The sequence below is a fragment of the Hyaloscypha bicolor genome (assembly GCF_002865645.1).
Source record: "Hyaloscypha bicolor E unplaced genomic scaffold K444scaffold_53, whole genome shotgun sequence".
In the NCBI taxonomy this organism is placed as follows: Eukaryota; Fungi; Ascomycota; class Leotiomycetes; order Helotiales; family Hyaloscyphaceae; genus Hyaloscypha; species Hyaloscypha bicolor.
The window spans coordinates 2,322,308-2,336,866 of NW_020194555.1; positions in this window are offsets into that span (position 1 = coordinate 2,322,308).

Genomic DNA, 14,559 nt, shown 5'->3' on the forward strand with positions numbered 1-14,559 from the left:
ATTCAGGAATAGTTTATAGATATTAGTAGTACTAGAACTATTTCGGGTATTTAAAGTATTTATAATTTAATATCTAGCTTAAAGCTTCTAAATTTCTATTATTATCTTCTTAAATACCACTAATTACTATAATATAATAAGTAATAGGGTATTATATTCGGTTATTTAAGATAAAATACTATAAACTAAAAGAGTTAAGATAATACTATTAGGTCCTATAAAGTTATTAATAGCCTTAAAAGCTATTTGAAATACGGTATTCTTATTAATTCTATTAATTTTAGCTATAATAATAAGATATATATATTAGATTAGGTTATAATAATATTCTATAATTCTAATAAAGTTATAAGCTTCTATAAAAATAATCTTAACCTTAGTTCTTATAGTATTTATAAGCTAAGTAAACTTCTTACTAGTAAACTGCTTTCCGGTATCTACTATAATCTAATTAGAAGAGTCTAAATAATTATTAATCTAGTACTACTTAAGTATATTTCAGGTATATATTATACTAATATTCTAGAGCTATTAGCTAGCTTAATATCGAGTGCCTTTATTAATAATATAGAATATAGGATTACCGGAAATATAGAAAATATTAATAATAATAAAGTAATTAAAGCTAATATTATCTCTTAGATTAAACTTAAATTATCCGGGTAATTAGCTATATTTCTAATATTACTTATAGTACTTTATAAGATACTTAAGGGCTTCTATATTAATATTATAGTCTATTTATTCTAATATATTTCAGAGCTTACTAATAGATAAATAACTAAAATAATAGTATAAATATTATAATTTAACCTTTATAAAAAAGCAGGAATTATAAATAAAGAATTCGGAAATAAAGCCTTATAATATAATATTTCAAAATAGGAAAGAATATCCGAAATATTATATTATAGGTATATATTTTCTAGTAAAAATAATAAGATAATTAGTAAGATTATTAAAATAGACCCCTAGCTTATCTATATTAGCTAAGCTAAGTAAAAATAGAGTCTTTAAAGATATAATATAGAATTATACTTATCTAATTAATATACTTACTATTATAAATCTAATAGAAGATATAGATCTAATATTAAACTAGATATTAACTTAATCTTTAGTAATTTCGTTAAGTTTAATACTATTATTAGTTTACTAGAGAACTTGAAATTAGTCAGAACTAGTAATTAAATATTTAAAGGCTCTGGTATTAATTATAATTCTATAAAAGCAATAAGTATTATATCTTAATATACTATTAATTATAAAAGTCTAGGTATTTTCTATTAAGGGTTTAATAGGCTCTAAGGTATGGTTTTTACCTATTATCTAATATATAAGGGAAAAAGAAGTAAGGTTATCTATAAGAGTATTAACTATAGTTATTAGTAGAGCAGGAATAGTAAAAGTAGCTAAAAAGCTCTTAACTAAAATAAAATAAAAATCTGAGTAATATTTCTCTTCTTTATCTATTTCTGCTAATAAAGCCTTAAAAGTATTATTTACTAATTCGTTCTTATTATTTTTATTATCCTCTTTACCTTTAGCTTTAGTAATATACTATATATAAGTACTACTAAAGTATTTATTAAAGTTATAAGTATTTCGGGATCTAAACTAATAGATATTTTTATTCCTAAATTAAGCTTTCTTAGCCTCTTATTTCTCTAGTATATACTTTTATAAGTAGTATTCGGGTTTCTTATATATAAAATATGACTTCGGGATATAATTATTATAATTATAGGACTTAAAATAATTATTACAGGTTCTGAAGTTATAACTAGGTCTATATTAATAATTTCCGGAAAAATAATAGCTTAGAGAGTTCTGAGAATAATATTATTAATTAGTAAAGAAGATTTCGGGATTAGCTTATTATTTACTCTTATATATAGTAATAGATAACTAAAGCTTATTAATAAGCTAGCTGAGATTTATAGGAAGGTCTGAGATTATATATCTATATATCCGGGAGCCTTAATAAGAGATAATAATTTTATTATAAAGGAATTCGGTATTTTATAAGTTAGATATAAGACTATACTATAATTAATATAATTTATTAATTAGTAATTAAATAGTCTCAAAAATTATCTTTTCCGGGAATTTAGTTATTATAAAAGCTAATATAATAATATTCTATATATCTAAATTTCAATATTTAAATTCAAGGCCTTTAAAAAAGCTATAAATATTAATATAAGCTTTTTTATATATGTATTAAAAAAGCTAGTTATTATAGAAGTAGTCTTAAGCTAATTTCTTTAGTATAATAGGAAAAGCTTATATTAATATCTTTTATAAAAGCTCTATATATTAGTAAATATTAAGGAAAATAGTAAGTTTATAATTAAAATTATTATTAGATTTATTATACTTTTACTTTTTAGTATAGATCTTAGTAACTTCCCTAATAAGTCTTATAATTAAAGGTATTTAAGAAGTATTCGAATATAATTATAGTAGTAGTAATAAGGCTAGTAAGAATAATAGGGCTAGTAAGAATATACTATTTACTTCTAGAGCTTTTATACTAGTATATAAATCTAGTAAAGATATAGAATATAGTAATAGAAAAAGTAATAATAGTATAGGAATATTAAAGATTATAAGTTCTAGGTACTTATTCTTAGTAAAAGTAATAAAGCCTAATAGGATTAGTTTCTTAATAAGGTTTAGTCTAGCTATTATTAGATCCTTATTTATCTAGATATACTATATATCTTCTTTAATAATAGAAAGCAGGGTAATTATAATAATAAGAGTACTAATATTCTATTATATATATATATATTACTATACTAAAAAACCTTATATAAGTATAGTATTTCCGGGAGTTTAAGCTTATTAAAGTTCTCTTAATAAGTAAAGTTCTTAAAGTTATATCTAAATAGCTCCTAAAGATTATTATTAACTATTTTATAGAAAACGTATTAAAATAGCTTAGTATTTAAAAACTCAGATATCTCATATATTATAGTAATATCTAAATTAATTTCATATTTCTATTTCATTACTATTTCCTTAAAATTATTAGTTTCTATAAATATAAAGTAATTAGATTAGATAAATCTAATAAAGAAATTATTTATTATAATAGGTTCTATTATTATATATTCTATAGGCTTATACTTAGTTCGAGATATAGTAATTTATAAGAAGAGTAGATTCGCAAAAAGGAAGGTAATTTATAAGATAAATAAATAAGAGTTATTATATTTAAGGTAAAAATTTCGTCTATAATAAGAAATTTAGAAAGTGAAATTTAAGAAATAAAATATTGAGATTCCGGGAAAACTTAATAGTTCTAAAGCTTAAGAGCTCCAGATATTTAGGTAGTTATAAAGAAAGTAATTTTTTATAAAAAAGATAGTTTTATAGGATAATTAGATAATTAAATAATTAATTATTTAGTAATTAGTAAAAAGTAGTATCTTTTCTTCTTATAAAAATAAATTATAGGTAAAGGCAACTATTATTTCCTTCCTTTAATATAGCTTAGTTAGGCCTTAGTAAGATTAAGTATTTTTTTCTTTTTATAGAACCAAATTATAGGCAAAAGTAATTAATAGTTATTTCCTCTTTAATATAGAATAATAGCTTTATTCTTAAGGAACCGAATCTTAAGTAAATATAGCTTAATTTTTCTTACTATCTAATCTATAAGTACTAACTAATTAGTATTAGTTTACTAGTAATATATAATACTATTATATAAGTATAAAAGTACTATTTATATAAGGTTAGTAAAGTTATTTCTTTAGAAATAGGAATTATAATATTATAGTATTAATATATAATTCCTAAATTTACTAAGCCTAAAAAAGTCTAGTTTACTAGTTAAGTTACTAATAGAATATAAGGTCATATAACTATATTTTATATCTCATATCCCATTATCTATATCCTATTACTTATATCCCGTATCTTATATCCTATAACTATATATATAACTTCTAAAGAAATAGCTATACTAATACTTAATATTTAAAGAATTAGAACTATTTCTTATATAAAAAAAATAGAAAATAAATATTATATAATATAATTCTTATTATAATATATAAAATAATAAAAGAAAAAAACTTTATTTTAATTTAGAAAAATATAGATTTAAAATAATTTATTTATATATTTCTTTATTATATATTTTCTAAATACAAAATATAAAATAATATAATAATAAATAAAATAAAAATAAAAATCTTAATAGTATTTTATTTATAAATAAATAACTAAATAGAAAAAATAAATATAATACTAGAAGATTTTCTATTATATTATTTAATATAGCTAGCTAATATAATTACCTTTATAATTAGTTCCTGCCTATAAAGGCTATTAATTAATTAACTTCTATATATATTAATATTTTACTATAATAAATAGTAGTAATTGTCTTATTATTTATTTAATAACTTGACTAGAGACCCTTGGTAGACCCGAGCCCGTTTTCTGTTATCTAAACCTATCCAAAACCATTTAATCGAGTTATTATTAACTATTATCCGACTAGCCTATCCGTAACTAGAAGTACTTAATAATAATATAATTACTACTAGACGACTTTATTAAGCTCATATACTAGTTATATAGCTTCCGAGTAACGAAGTACAAATATACTAAGAGAATAAAGGTTATTAATAATATTATTAATAAATTTATTATTATATATTCTTACTTCTTGCCTATATAATATATTTTAGAGGGCTACTATAGTTATTCCTCGTTTATAGACCTAATTATATATGTTCCTTTACTAATTGACTTATACCTATCTAATTAGGTAATTAATAGATCGAAATTAGGAGAAGTAATATAAAGATTTAGTATATTCTATAATAGATATTTATTAGATACTTTATAGGTACTATCCAAAAACGGAAGCGGTATTTAGGGTACCTATCCTAGTAATTAACGAGTCGAGTTCATATTACTAAGTAATATTATAGAGAAGATACTATAAAGAACTAATATACCGGATAGGGTATAAGCGAGAGAAAATACTAATATCTGGCGAGATAGGTAATTCTTACTATTACCCGAAATAGTATCCGAGATTGCAAGCTTAATTAATACTGCTCTGGATACCCGAGATAGATAGTAATAATAAGAATAAACGAATACGGGAGTTGGCTCAGGAGAAGCTAATAGCCTTAGATTAAATAAATAAAGCTTTTTTAGTTATAATAATATTAGTTAAAATAATCTCGGTTAGAATAACTTTACTCTCGGATTTAGTAATAACTTTAGCCAAGTAAATACTAGTAGTATTTCTATATATTAGTTACTAGAAAATATTAGATTTTTTAATCCTATATTACTAGACGAGATTAATTATAAATATTAGGATAAGGCTATAGTATAGAAAAACGTTTATTTTTTTATTAACTTATTAAAGTTTGGGTTAAGGCCCTTATTAACTAGTTTAAAGACTCTATACTAATAATAATAAAAAAACTTTCTATAAAGATTTATATATAAGATAATACTATAAAAGGCCGAGATATATATATCTATATAGCTATAGTAATAAGATATACTAAGATAGCAGAAATAGAAAAGCTATACTAGTAGCTATTTCATATCTATAATAACCTAGACCCCGAATTCCAATTATAAATCATGGCTCCGAATAAGAAAACCATAGTATTAGAATAGCTAAAAAATCTAGTAATAAAGCAAGAAGTATAGTATAATATACTAGTAGTAAGAGTACGTACCTGTTATATATAGAGGCTATTATACTTTAACTATAAAGATACTAATTTTTAAGAAGGCCAGAGATATAATAACTAATATTAAAACTCTGGCTTCTAATTCTTTATTTTCTGGCTATAGTAATAGACTCGGCCATAATAGATATAGAAGCCGAAAGGGCTAGTATATAGTAATATTAATAATAGATAGAATAAACTACTATTACTAGCCCGGCCCCGTAACCTACTTATAGTATCCTATAGAAATAACTAAGGGAACCCTCGGGCTTACTTTAAAGAGTTATACTTTAAGCAGGAATATATAAGGTAATATTATAGATATTACTAGTATAGAGAAAAAGCTAACTACGAATTAAACTATATTAATATCCCGGAGAATTATAATATAGAATATAATAGAGAATTAGAAAAAAGCGACTATATTATAATAGAGGAGTTTATATACCTATATTTCTCTAATAATAATAGAAACAAATTGCAAGATACCGGCTACTTGGCTATAGCTAATATAATTAATCTATATACCTATAAAAAGTATAAAGAGATTTTTTTATCTTAAATAAAGATATTTAAATATATTTTTACTAATACTTATAATAAGTAAATAATAAAGACTTTACTAATTCTAATAGGCCTTAATATTATTAAAGTAAAGCTATATAAATATAATAATAAGAATAACTATATTATATATACTTATATGAAAATACTAACCTAATTCTTACTAAATTAAGCAGAAAAGTCATATTATATTAATACTAGCTATACCCGGCTAGTTATTAGAGAGAACTAGTTAAAAGGCTATATAAAAGTAATATATAATAATTTATAAAAAATATCTTTTAAGAGTATTATAAGTAAGTTTATATTAATAAGATATATAATTTTTCCTATATATATTACGGGTAAGCTAGATAAAAAGAAATAACTCAATAAGATCTTTATTATAGCCTGGGTAATAACTTAGCTAGAACCTGGTCTATTACTTAATATAAAGTTCCTTTAGTAAATATTATCTATTATTAATTACCGAGACTTAATACTTACTATTAGAATATATAAAAATCTCGTTATAAATATTATAGTAATTAATTATTTCCCTAGAATTACTTATAATATACTAGTAATATAAAAGGTTATTATACTATTATATTTTATAGTACTTATTTCTACTAACTATAAACTAGTTCTAGTAAATAAGATATACTTCTTTAAAGGTTACTATATAGAAATATAGGATACTATCCTTAACTATATAAACTTTATAAATATAGCTAATAACTCTAATATAGTAAAAATAATATTCCCGGATATAAAACTCGGGAAATTAAGAAATATAGAAAAACAGGCATTTTATATAATAAAAGACACTTATAATAATAGATATATAATATATTAGAGAGAGAAGTCTCCTAATAACCCCGATAATAATAAGAAGCTATCCTAAAGGTAATAATAATATAACTTTAGTATTAATAAGCCAGAAAATATCCCTGAAATTATATATAAAAATAATATTTATATTTGTAATATTAACTCTAATATAGTAATAGTATTATATAACCTTATTAGCTATTACTAGAAGTATTAGTCGAATTATGGCCCCATTAATATATTATAGGAAGATTATATAAGAATACTACTTATAAAAGACTAGTAAAACAAATAAATTATATAAAAGAAGTTTCTTATTAATATTAAATATAAAGCTATTATTAATTATATTTTTAATAATTTATAAAAGAGAAATAGAATGGAATATATTATAGGACTAACTTCTTTTATAGTACTAGTATTTATTATTACTAAGAAATATCTAGTTATTAACTTATAAGTTATAAATAAGCTTATAATCCCGGATACTTATCCTATATTCTTATAGTCCGATCTCATTAATATACTTCGAGGAAAGAAAGCCATATCTATTATAGATAGCTTATAATTCTTTTACTAATTCCTTATTACTAAAGAGTATTATAATTGTTTTATAATAATTAGCTATAGAGAACTAGAATAATTAAATATTATTCTAATAGGTTTCCGTAACTTAGTCTAATATATATAATACTTTATAAATAAGTAGCTATAGATATATACTTATTTTATATAAAACTTTATTAATAATATTATTATTTTCTCAGATATAATAAAATAGTATATTTATTACTTAGAAACTATTCTTTAACTATTCTCTAAGCTTTAACTTTTTCTTTTTATAAAAAAGTTATTTATTAGATATATCTTAGTAAGATTACTTGGCTATTTTATTAATACTCTAGATATACTAATAACCGAGAATAAAGTTATAATATTTAAGAATATTAAGTTCCTAATAATCTTAAAAGTACTAGAGACATATATTAGTATAACCGGATAGCTATAACTATATTTACTAAGTTATACTCAGGTTATTAAGCTAATATAATAATAAAAAATAGTATTACTTAAAGTAGGAAAAGAAATAGGAGTAATAGGAAGAAAATATTATAGCTATATTACTAAAACTATTTATATACCTATATCTATAGAAAAGAAGGCCTTTAAAGCTCTTTAGGAAATACTAATAAAGCCGAGATTCCTAATATATTTCTTTCCAGAAAAGATCCTATTTCTTAACCTAGATACTTTAGTAAAGCAAGGCTTTATAGTTATAGTTTTCTATCTTATACTAGGCATTTAACTAATAGAGATAACTACTAAGCTATTAGCTAAATATATATAGCTAGTAATATTTATAAGTAAGCTACTAAATACTATAGAAAAGCGCTATTATGCTACTAAACTAGAAGTTATAGGACTAGTATAGGCCTATTAAAAGCTTTGCCTAATAATCTAATCTAGTAACTATTCTATTATTATTTTTACTAATTATATATTAATAAGAAATATATATAAATAAATAAATTTAAATATTTCTAATATCTCTAAAATAAATATAAGACTAGTATATACCTCTATTTACTTATCCTAATTTGACCTGGATATTAGATATTATCCGGGTAAGCTAAATATTATTCCGGATATACTTTTATAATTAAAGGCTATAGAATAATAAGATATCTCAGTAAATAATAAACTAGAATATATTCTATTTATAATAGAGACTATTATATATCCTGATTTTAAGACGAAATTAATTAAAGAATTACGAACTAATCTAAAGTTCATATATATATTCTAATTTCTGAATATTTCAGAAAGAGATTTCCTCCTAGAGCAAATAAAGAAAAATAGTATAGTATTTCGTATTAAAGACAGACTTTTATATTATATTATTAGTACCCGCTTCCGTCTATATATTCCTAAAGCAGTTACTAATAAAGTAATTAGTATGGCCTATAACCGTTTCTACTTTAATATAAAAAGAATACTTTATAAACTAGATAAATTTTATATTTCTTAACTCAAAAAATAACTTAAAAAATATATTCTTTACTACCCTATATACTTACTTAATTAAATATTTAGGAAACGCTTATATAGCGAATTATAACTAATTAAGACAATCTTAGTTCTATACTATACTATTACTATGGATTTTATAATAGTATTACTAATAATTCTAGTAATTAGCCTATAGAAAATTAATGAATATAATCTTTTTAATTATATAATAATATAATCTTATAAGGCAAGTAAGAAAATACTACTTATTTCAGGATATAATATATATTTAGCTAAAGACTAGGCTATAATTTATATAATTCTTTGGCTATTACTTAATTAGGGTATTCCGTAAGAAATAATCTCTAATAAAAATCGCAAATTCATTTCTAATTTCTAGAAAAGCATATTCCGTTACTTAAAGACAAAACTTCTTATATTAATAATATAATATCCGCAGATAGATAGTACTTCCGAAAGAAAAAACCAGACTATAGAGATTAGTCTATAATATATTATTTTTCTTTATTTAGACTAACCCTAGTTTATAGAGATTATTTCTTTCTAATTAGCCTTAAATAATACTATAATATAAAGTATAAGCCAATTATAATAGATATTAGAAACCTTATTTACCTAAGACTATATAGGAAATATTACTTTCCGGGTTACTCAAATAGAAAACTAATAGAATAATAAACGGGACCTTTTAAAGTACTTTGCCAGATTAGAAAATTAGTATATAAATTAGAATTCCCTTAATAATAGAAGATATATCCCGTAATTTCTATTACTTACCTAGAACCTGTCCTAAAAGGCAAAGACTTATATAAACGAGAGTTAATTTAAGGAAAAGAACTAGTAAAGGGCATTTAGGGTAATAATAAGAACTAATAAAGTTAGGAACTCGAATATATTATAAATAAAAGAATAGTAAAGTATAGTAAATAAAACTATATTAAGTACTTAGTAAAATATATAAGATAGGGAAATAAGTATAATAACTAGTAGCTAGTAAAAGTTCTCGGTAATATATTAGAACTAATAGTAGATTATAAAGAATAATTAGGAATAGTTCCCGTAAAGAAATATAATTAGCTAGTAAGAAATACTAAATAGTAATTATAGAATAATAACTATTATTACCGAGTATATATATAAGAAGTATTATTATGTTTCTATAGCTATATACTAGTATAAACTAGGATATTTATTTTCCTTATAACTAAAAAAGTATTTCCTTAATACTAAATAATATAGAATATATATAGCTATAATAATTACTATAATTATTATATTATTATATAGAAAAATACTATATAACTCACTATTACTACTACTATAGTATTCCCCGTACTAACTAAAAGTATTCCGTTATTATAACCGGTATATTACCAAGTATATAAGAAGCTAGAGAAGAATAATGCCCCTACTAATAAGGACTTTAAAGACTTTTTTAATACCGTTAGTAATCCCGAAAACTATTTAAGAATTCAGATATTACTAGATAAGTACCCAAAAGAATAAAATACTCTTATAATATATATTAAGAAAATATATAAGTCTGTTCTTAAGGCAGTCGAGCTAGTATATAATAAAGAAAATAATAATAATAATAATGTCCTTACTTTAATTAAATACTATTCTGGCAGATTACCTAAAAAGATCTATAAATAAAAGCTATATTCTATTTCTCTTAAGAATCCCGAGAAAAATAAGTATAATAATATAAATAAGAATACTAATAATAAAAACCCTAGAAAAAAGTATAAGGTTAATACCTCTACTAATAATAATTAAGATATTCTCGTAGTTATATTACTAAAAACCCTAAAGACTACTCTTAAGATAAAAAAGCCAAGCCTAATAAAGATAGCTATATACTATAAAGAAGTAATCCGAGCTAGTATAAATATAACTTTTCTTATAACTATATTACTTAATAATATAAAGCTATTAGTCGAGATTATTTAAGAAAAGTATAATCTAAAGAAAAGCAATATTAGTAATATTACTATAAGAGTTAAAAAGGCTTATTAGTCGGATATTATTAATTATATAATAAGAGTCTTTTATAGTAATAATATTAAAGTCCTTCTAATTTATAACTACCTATTATTTATCCTTAATAATACTAAGATAGAGGAAATTCAAAAGTAGTTCTTAATATAAATAAGCGAGAAATATTCCTAAACCTAGTCTAATCTAACTAGTTTTAAAAATTATATTAGCCCTTAGTATATAATATTAGAGGCCGGTAATAATATATCTATACTATTACTAAAGGCAAAGAAGACTAAGAAGAAGATATTTATAAAGAAGACTATAAAGAACGAGATTACTAAACCTGTCTAAAAATAATAATTTAAAGTCCTACTAGAATAGGCCCGCTTTAGTAATAGAAGATTTAAGAGCAAGAGTAAAGAGAAGAAGAACTAGCCTATAAGCTATACCCTTAGTAATAATAGTTTATTTAAGGAGAAGTCGGCGGACAAAGAGTAGGGTAGTAGAAAACGGAGAAGAACGGACTTTATAATATAGTATTTTACTTTTTATTTTTTTATTTTTTTTACCTTATTTTATACCTATATATAATTATTCTTTTTATAATAAAATATACTATAATAAGGACGTTATTAATTTCTTTTTTATAATAGGCACCTATTATATTATTTAATATAGCTAGCTAATATAACTACCTTTATAATTAGTTCCTGCCTATAAAGGCTATTAATTAATTAATTTCTATATATATTAATATTTTACTATAATATTTTCTAAAACTATTTATTAATTTTAATTAAAAGAACTAGATAGATTTATTTAATTTAATAGAATTTATATAAGGAAATAATTTATTACTAATAATAAAAATATTTTTATTTAAAATAAATAAAAAGATTATAAAATCTTTTTAGCTAATAATATTATAAAACTATAAATTAGAATTAATATATAATTTAATAAAAAGATTATAAGAAATATATATTTAATTAAAAGAAATATTAATTTATATATAAGATTTATAAATAAAGTATTATAATATAAAATATAAAAGAATAAAGTTTAAAATTAGAAACTTAATAATATTTAATATAAAAAACATGAATTTAAATTAGTTTTATAAAAAAACTAAGCCCAAAAAAAGCTCAATTATTTAGAATAAATAAAAGAATTAGAAATTAAATATATTACTTCTATTTAATAAAGAAATAAGAATACTATAATATTTTTTATATAAACTTTCTAATAAAATACTAGAAATTCTTTTAGAACCTAAAAGAAATAATTAATATAAAAAAACCTAAAACTAAAATTATTTTAAATAATTAAAAAAAAGAAATTAAAAAATAGGAAATTATATTATTTAATATATTAAAAAAACTAGATAATAAATTATAATAGCTAGTATAAGGCTAAAAATCCGAAATATATATAAGAAATAATTATATTTTTTTAAATTAAAGCTAGATATTAAAAAGTAATATAATTATATTTATAAAAAAGAAATAAGTTTTAAAAAATATAAATATTTATTCTAAACTAAAACTATATTAAAACTAAAACTATATTAAAACTAAAACTATATTAAAACTAAAACTATATTAAAACTAAAACTATATTAAAACTAAAATTATATTAAAACTAAAATTATATTAAAACTAAAACTATATTAAAACTAAAATTATATTAAAACTAAGAATTAATTAAAACTTTATAAAGAAAATTTTAAAGCTAAAAAAAAAGAAAAAAGAAAAAGAAAAATTAAATAATAAAAAAAAGTCTAATAAAAAGCCTATTATAAAACTAAAAAAATAAGGCTTATTTTTATTAATTTTATTTCTTTAAATTCTTTAAAAGAAAAATATATAATAATAATATTTTTTAATAAATCTCTATTATAAATCAGAGTTTTATAACTTTAATATATCTAATAAAAATAATAATAATTATACTAATTCCGGAAAACTTCCCCAAAAAATATTATAATATTATAATATTATAAAATAAGCTATTATATATATAGAATAAAATATAGAAGTTCTTTTATAAAATAATATCTAAAAATATCTTTTTTATATAATTTAATAACTTTATAATTATAATATATTTTTCTAAAGCTTTTAGTAAATTAGAACTAGATATAAATTTCAAAAATAATACTATAAAAAAAACTAGTAGTAAAGCTTTATAAATAGTAAATAAAAGAATTATTTTATAAAGTTCTAATTTTAATAATAAAAATAATTATAAATTCTTAATTTATCTAATAAAATAAAATAAAATTAGTAAAAAGAAAAATCTAGAAATAAATTCCCTAATAACTAATATAAAGGCTATTTATTATATTTATAACTAGTATTTAACTAAATATAGTTTTAAAACTAATTAAAGAAAAATAATTTAAAAAATAAGAAAATAATACTAGAAAATAAAATAATTAAAAATAATATAATAATTAAAAAATAAAAAATATACTATTATTATTAAAATAATACTAGTTAATTTAGAAAAAAAGCCCGAAAAAAGCCAAAAAAAATAAAAATATTTATAAAGTTATTTAAGTTAAAAATATTAAAAATAATAAATATATAAATATTTCCAAAAATAAATAAAATTCCTAAGAACTATTTTAAGCCTGTTTTAGTAATACCGGAAATTTCTATTAAAATAAATTATTTTATAATAAAAACTTTTTTAAAAAAAAATATAAAAAATCGAATTTTTTAAATATTATAATATAAAAATAATATTAAAAAGAAATATTAGACTTTATAAAAAAGCTTATATAAATAGATTTAGAAGAATTAAAAAAGTAAAAAAAATCTAGTTTTAGTTAAAGAAACTTTTATTTAAAAAAAATTATAAATTTATAAAAAAAATTAAAAATTAAAAAATTAAAAAAATATAGTTTTAAATAATAATTCGAAATCTTCTAAAAATAAGAAACTGGACTTATTTAATAAAGAAATAGAAATTTATAAATAATATAAAAAATAAATAAAATTATAAATAAAATTATAAATAAAAGAAATAAATAAAAATAATAAAATATTTTAATATTAAGAAAATTTAAAATAATATTTCTAATAATATTATAAAATATATAATAAATTTATTTTAAAAGAAATAATATAATTAATCTAATAAAATATTAAATATTTATATTATAGTAATAATAATTTTATTAAACTAGCTTAATATTATATTAATTTAAATAAATAATAATTCCTATAAATAATATTTATTAGTAATTAAAATACTATTATTAGATTTATAAATAAATTAGTAAAAGCTAAAAAAGTAATTATAAATATAGGTATTTTATATAAAGTATTTATTTATAATATATATAATAAGGCCTAAAAAGAAATAATAAAGAAAACCAGAAAAAGTCTAAAAAAACTAGAATTTAAATCTTTATTAGACTAAAAAAAGAAATAAATAATAT